The sequence below is a fragment of the Girardinichthys multiradiatus genome, chromosome 7, assembly GCF_021462225.1.
Source record: "Girardinichthys multiradiatus isolate DD_20200921_A chromosome 7, DD_fGirMul_XY1, whole genome shotgun sequence".
NCBI classification, from domain to species: Eukaryota; Metazoa; Chordata; class Actinopteri; order Cyprinodontiformes; family Goodeidae; genus Girardinichthys; species Girardinichthys multiradiatus.
In genome coordinates this window covers 17,113,830-17,121,578 of record NC_061800.1, presented here as the reverse complement: position 1 = coordinate 17,121,578, position 7,749 = coordinate 17,113,830, and the positions used below count along the sequence as shown (strand labels likewise).

The 7,749-nt window shown below is 36.1% G+C and overlaps 1 long non-coding RNA gene across 1 annotated transcript; it reads left to right on the top strand.

The window, feature by feature from the left end:
• The first annotated feature begins 1,446 nt into the window (after positions 1-1,446).
• Positions 1,447-6,264, top strand: LOC124871152. Its single transcript, XR_007038962.1, has 4 exons — positions 1,447-2,223; positions 3,334-3,432; positions 4,189-4,288; positions 6,003-6,264. It is a non-coding gene; the product is annotated as an uncharacterized LOC124871152 (long non-coding RNA).
• Positions 6,265-7,749: the final 1,485 nt, after the last annotated feature.

The window sequence follows — 7,749 nt, the reverse complement described above, 5'->3', positions numbered from 1 at the left end:
ACAAGAAAAGCATTAAGATGAACACATTTCGACACTTTGTCTAAGCCCACGATCTAGCATTGCCACAAATGCGATCTGACGAAAACATTGCCACAGGCTGGAATTTGCAAGACATGAACCAGTGTAAGGAAAAAATAAGGTATTTATGTTTTTAATCATTCACAAACCGTTTGGCAGAGATAATCAGCAAACACTATATGAAACATACCTCACCTGCATAGAAAATATTGCAATCCTATTTGCACTCATTTAGCAGAAAACAGAAGCCTTAATGAACGCAGCCTCAGCCTCATCAGGTCAGGACGTTTAAATCCAATCTTCTCTAAAGGAAATTAAATTATTTCTGTTAGATGTCCTGCTGCTGGGGCAGAGCAAATGTCACACTGCAGAAACTAGGAGTAAACAACCCATTTGATTACTGCTGGTACTTTCCTTTAGGGCCAGTTTTTTTTTAATCGCGCATCCTGATGGGGAAAAACATTCTGCAGCACTCAGCAATTCCTTGGCCCAGTGAAATGAAAGAAGATTAATGGACCTGAATTATGCATTTGTTGTCTTTATGATACACATAGTTTTCCTTTCTTCTCTTTTTTTATTCCTCTTTATGCACATTGGCTTTTTTGTCATGAATCCATCTTCAGAACACATAAAAGCCCAAAGAGGCCCTTATGGACTCTAAGTACCCTCCAGTGCTTGTGTATCCATCTCATTTGTTTTAATGAGCATAATAGTCCAAGCTAACCAGAGAGTAAATATAAATGGCTGCACATACGGAAATTAATATAGAAAGTGGGGAGACTGCAATTTAGAGAAGCTTGAAAAACTTAGCATGGTCATTATTTGAGTATCAACCACAACAGAAAAATTAGGCATAACCTGATCTTTTAAATTGAAATATTTACATATACCACATTTTAATTTGATTATTATTCCACAATACATTGGACATCAGAGCAACATATAACAAATTCCTATGTGAAGACATGCTGATATAATGCCATGATGTTTTCAATATTTACAACATACACAACCCAGTGTATAAGTTAATTAAGCTGCTACTTAGGTACTGTGGGCCAGCAGGATGCCCTCAGGATCGTATAAGTTCTCAAACAGAATGCTGATTTAAATATTTTTAATTTGTAATTACATTGATTAAGAATGAAGCTATATGATTAATATCAAATTGAAGAATTTTAAACATTATTTCAAAGTTATAATTTGGATTAATTCATGATTTAAAAGAACTAATGTCGGGGTGCGACATTTTGGACTTTGTGGCTTTGTGTTTGTTTACCTTTTGCTCAGATGTTTCTATTTTGGTTTTTGTATCATGTTTGTTTAGTTCTCTTGCTCCCTTTACCGCCTCCTAGTGTTCTGTTGTTTCTTTCTCCTCACTCCTAGTCTCCTTTAGAAGTTGCTTTTCTATTATTTATTATGGTTTTCTTATGATTATGATTATTATTATATTTGTTGTTATTCTAGTTATCTTGTCCTCGTATTATTCTAGTCCCCTTGTCTTCTCTAGTTTAATTTCTCATTTAGTATCTTTGTGTTTATTTAAGGTTTGGTATTTGTTCACTTTGTTCTAGTTCTCCCTCCTGTTACGTCAGCTTTAGTTATTGATTACATCTTAGTTTGTATTTATTTTAGTCCTCTCTCCCTCTGCTTCATTCCCTGTTTGGTTCAGTCAGTGTTTAGTTTTGTTTACGTTTGTACTTAGGGTTTCTTTATGGTTTCTTTGGATAGATCTTAGGTTATGTTGTTCTTTTGTTCCCTCTAGTTTCTCTGTTTACTTTAGTTAATCATTATTTTAGGTTCTTATGTTTCTTTGGTTCTTTATCTTTGTCCTTAGCTTCCTTTAGTTCTGGTTCCCTGATTCTTGTTTATGCAGTGCTTACTTATAGTTTTGTTTTTATAGTCAGTTCCTTTTATGTCATAGTCCAGTTCCTCTCATGTCACCTTTGTTTTCTAGTTAGGTCTCCTTAGCAACTATCAATACTCCCTCAGTTCTCTGCAGCCTGGTTCACACCTGTTTTCTATTCTCCTCTGATTTCCTGCCTCTGTGTCTCATTGGTTCATACCTCACTCCCCTCTGCTTATAAGCTCTCTAGTTCTCTTTGTTCTTCGCTGGTTCCTTCCGTCTTGTCATCATCGTTCTTGTCCGTTCCGTCCACTATTATGCCAATGCCTAAGTTTTGCGCTACATTCCTGCAGTGACTTCATGTAAGTTTTGGCTTCTCTCCTGTTTACCCCTGCAGTGATTATTGATATGTTTTTGCTATGTTTTTGGAAACCTTTAGAATGTGGACTATGCTAAGTTTTGAGAAGAAGCCTTTGAATAAAAACTTTAGACTTTTACAACATGGTGCTACCCAGCTCTTGTCTGCGCTTTGGTCCACCAGAAAACTCGACTGTGACAACTAACACATGTAGTGGTTGCAATCTTAAAGACGGAGGATCAGGGGTTGACTATACTGTAGTTAGGCTGTCAGACCTGTAACATTTGCATGTCTTTGATTCTCTGCTTTGGAGTCCAAGGCTGGCAAATTTTAAGGTTCTTCATCACTATACAAGGCAGATTCTTCAATTATAAAAGCCTCTCCAGAAATAAGAGTTGGGAACTAAACTCAGTATTGCTTTGCTTTTTTGTTTTCCAGTAAAAGAGCCTTAGTATGTCAATAAAAGGCTCTATATTCATTTTTATAACAAGTGACAAGTCATTTGTCATTTAATATTGAACACAAATATACTTCTAAATTAAATCATATTTCTCTTGTTCAGAGGATATTGATGAAGCTGTGTTTTTTAGGATCTTAGGAAAAATCTGTTTAACTCCTCCAGTCAGTAATGTCTCTTCTCCTGTAGTGTTTCATCTCTTTGGTCACTAAATGCTGCACTGAATCACAGGTCAGACCTCAAAGAAAACCATAAATCAGTGTCAGCCAGTAAAAGCCAGATTGGTGGATCTCTAATTTTAGTCCCCATATACGAGCCTCTTTATTAGGTACTTCTTGTTAGTACCATGTTAGACCCCCTTTTATCCTGATAGAAGTAGCCATCAGTAGGTTGGTGTACTGTGCTCATCAAAGAATGGACATGGTGTTTGGTGTTAAAATAACACACAGTTGGTTACTAAGAGAAAACAAAAGTTTTCTAACAAAAGCTTCCAAGCTCCCCCACTGTCACTACTTTCCAGAATTCTGTGGGCTCCTTGCAGATTTATTGACTGTTTTTGTATTTTATCTGTGCTATCAGTGCTTTGCATGTCTATATTTTGTAATGTGCCATCTCTATTTTTCAGGTAACTATAAGAGTTTACTTTTTTTTGTTCAGCTTTTCAAACCGCAACCCAGATAACTGCCATTACTTTCCTGCAACGGTCTGATAATGAAGATGTATGAATGCAGGAACTTCAGAGGTGATAAACAAAAGGTAAAACCTCAGTGCAATGTTGTAGTATGCTGCATGAATATCTCAAAAGAAGAGAAAACATGCCTAAAATATATTGAGCTTCATACATTTAAACACGTTTTTATTAGCTAGTATAGAGTCATCAATTCTTGCAAAAGTACATGACAGACCAGCAATACGTTGTACTGAATAAGCCACAAGAGAGCAGCCAGTTTAAAAGATGTCTCTGTTGTAAATGCAAAGAAATATCGCCCTTCCTTCGGCTGAAAGATTGGAACGGTGCTGAGGTGTGGAGCTCTCCCACAGAGACTTTAATGAAACACAGTGGTGTCAAACTGTTCGCTCCACTTATAGCGTGTACCCAAACTGCAAAACAAAACTGCATTCAACTCTGATCTTGCTTATGCAAATGTAAATGAAAACTGTTTAAAAAGCTATAAATTATGGCATTCTTTTAGGTACTTTAAGCTTTAAACTTTCAGAGTGATATAAAAAGGTGGTAAAAAAACGTAGATGGTATTTACCTAAACGTCTAAATCTAGAGAAAACCTGTTCAAAGCAAGCAGAAGAAATATAACTTAGATCTAGTGGTGGTGGCTAAACAAGGCCCTGAAAATATAAAAAATAAATAAATGAAAGCATAAGGGAAAAGACTGTCTCAACATCCTGGTCACACACATCCTCTCTGATCCCCACTCATCCCCTCTCACACACCCTTCTCCATATTTTGATCCTATTTTAAGTTTGCAGCATTGATGGAATGTGTCTTGTCAGCAGCACTGCAGAGTGAGGATCCTCGGAGAAGCCCTGAATACTGTGGGAGAATACCAATTAGTCCAAGCCTCATTGGCAAGGCCTCCTTGAAAGCTGACAAAAGGTGTGTGTGTGTGTTTTGTTTGACTCTCACCAAGTTAAAATCTCAATGGAGGTGCAGGTATGTAAAAACACAGTACATTCTGACTCGGCATAAAGTCTGTAGGTGTTAATATGAATAATTCACAGATGCAGGTGATGGAGATGCATTTAAGTTCTGGAAGGATATAACAGAATTCTAATGAGAGGGAATTTGGCAAAAGAAAAAAATCATTTCAGTAAATGCATTAATTAGGACAGTCAGGTTGGTTTGATTATCCTTGAAGGCCAAGGCTGGGTGATTGATTCTCCAGAGTGGTCAAAGTTTGTTCTTTGTAAGTCGGCTCCATGTCATAGAGCATTGCACAGATAATGCCCGAAGGAAGCAAAGGTGTGAGAATAAGAAAAAGGCTAACTGGAGGCCAGAGGATAGTTTTGAGTGCATGACTGACTGCTCTTGTTCTGTATCTAGTTAAAATAAAACATGTTCGTGGGCAACTTGACCGAAACCATAAGTTTAACCGTAGTATAAAACAAGACATTTAAAAACACTTCATACATACACATAACCTTTTTTCTCACCACATCAAATCACACCTAATGTTTCTAGTTTAAGTCACTTTCTAGTGATATAATGCTGACATTTGTAATCATGAATTTCGGCAATCTGGGACACGCATAAAAGATTTGTTTGCAAGAGTCTGAAATTGACTCCACAGAAACACATATGTTGCATATTTTAACAATTTTATGCTGAATTGTATCTTACCATCCTTTATAATCTGGTGCTGGTTGCTCTGCTTGTTTGGTATCAGTCAGATTATAGAGGTACAAATCCTCAGTAAAATGCTTATTTATTGATTTTGCACAACATCTCTACTTGGATTAAACAAACAAGAGTTAGCACTTTAATTACCTGGTAAAAGAAGCTACTGTGCCAAACGAAATGAGCAGCCATGCATGTCTATGAATGATAAGAACACCCTTTTAAAACAAGACAAATTACCTTATTAATGACTTAAAACAACTCCTGCGTAAAAGGTTCTGCCAAGCATTTAAAGGTTTATTTTATAGTTCTAATCTAAATGTTTCGCTCTGGGAGGTCCATTAAAGTGTCTTCATATGATATGCACCATATATCAGCAGTGTGAAACTGTGGTAAGTGGACCTGATTAAGAACATCAATGAGGTTTTCCCAAAGTGACAATAAAAGACTTCTGACATCTGTAATGATTTAAAATTATAGAGGGAATCATCATTATCCAGGGCTGCACTGTGACCTTTTTTTAGTCTGAAAGGAAAGTATGACAAAACTAGATGATACCCTGTCACCACAGAAGAAATGTGCATGTGCACAAGTGATGGTGAGATAATGGAAGTGACAAGAGAGACACGGAGAGCAGTGATTATTCTGGAGAGATGAGGTTGGCACTCTCATATGATAGCAGTGATTAACCAGCAGACATTACAACACCATTAACGCTGTCATGGATCAAATGTCGCCACGGCACTGAATACATCAAATACTTCTGACAAGAAGAGGCTTTCTAACTGTTCTCAGAGGAAGTCTTAGGTTATCCATGATTTGACAACCTACAGACACATGTGAAAGTTTACAAAAATCATTGACAATACAGGTTTTATTCTGTATTTGTCCACCTCTTGGATTGTTACATTACATTTTACCTTTTGCATATTTTAAACATCCATCCTTTATCTATACCCTCTTATTCATACAGTGTTGCAGTTTGGGGCTGGTGCCTATCTCCAGAGGTCATTGGGGAAGACGTGGGGTACACCCTGTACAGGTTGCCAGCTCATCAAAAAGGCAACAGAGAGACACACAACCATGTACAAACACTCAGACCAAAGGGCAATTTAGAGAGACCAATTAACCTAACAGTCATGTTTTTGTGCTGTGGGATGAGCCCTGACAGAACCCTCACATGCTCAGGGATAACTTGCAAACTCCATTGAGAAAAAGTCCAGTTTGGGATTTGATTCCAGGCCTCCGTGCTGCAAGGCAACAGTGCTAAACCCTGCTCCACTGTGCAGTCTATATTCATAATAGTTCTAAATAAAATAATTAAGTTTTTAGACTGAATCAAATAGTTTTTTTTCCTCTCTTTCTGCTGTAATGCTAGTTTGATCTATTGTTATATTTTATTACTACATGACACGTAATTATGGTAGTTGCCTTAATATTTTAATTCCTTTGTCCAATCACATTTATTGTAGTATTAATAATTGGTATTTCATATAAGCATTCCACCCATGAACATGAATATTCTTTTTTAGTTTGTGCATGCATGCCACACTTTACATTTTTTTTATTTGTAAAAAATCTAAAAGATATCCCTTACTGAGGTTTTTAGTGGTAACATAACATATGAAAAAGTCTAAAAGGTTTGAATACATTTGTACAGTGAGGTATATCTCATATCATAGATTGATATTTTGGCAAGCAAACTGTGCTGTTGCAACTGCTTTTTTTAAAACCACATCTACATTTATGTACAGTTTGATCGAACAAAACTTCACATTTTACAACAAATTATATTCTTTGTCCTCACTTTTACTCTGGCCTTTGGTCATTTCTGCAACTTTGTTTTAAACCTTCAGCTAGATGTGTAGAGAAAAAAAGAACCATAAACCTCAAAAATGTGTTCTCAACAATCTATAACATCCATAAGAACTTTGTTCTCGAGCTAAAAAACATCCTCATTAGATGTTGTTGGCAACATAAATATGCAAAGCTTTGCTTGAATTAAAAATCTTAATACACAAAAACAATTTAAAATGGTTTTGGGGATTTCTAGTGGTACAGGTAACAATTAAAGCAAGTCAAACAGAACAGCAATAGTCCAACTACAAAAATAAAGCAGTACAGTAAAATAACCAATCAAACTGTCTTAAAATAATAAGTACACTACATTAATTTTTTATTTCTCAGTGAGTATTTTTGCCCTACTATAGGCTTGAAAATAAGCAATGCTTCATCTTGACTGATTTACATAATATGTAAGGATAAACACATATTTTGCCAGGGTGATGCTGACTCAAATGTCATGAGTTAAATTCTTTAAAGTGTTTTACTACTTTCTGGCCACTAGAGAGCAGTGCAGAGCTCAGCAAGACTGCTGCATGATCAGATTGTAGATCAAGAAGAGCTGAAAGAATATATGACTCAGCTCTAAAAATTAGGTTGTTTCGTTTTTTCAAACCAAAACAAAAGCTTAGTGAGTCCTTCTCAGAAACACAATAGAAAATAAGTGCAAAACTGGGAACCTTATCACCTTAACTTCAAATGCATTTAATGTGAAAAGAATATGTTGGTACTTTCTCTGCTTTCTTTTAAACTAAAACATGAGGTTCAGATTTTAAACTCATTCAAGCATCTTTCACCATACTGGGCTGATATGAAACTGATCTTTCAGAACAAATAAATTAAATTAAAAGATGCCCTCAAGTGGCCAAAGTGGGCTA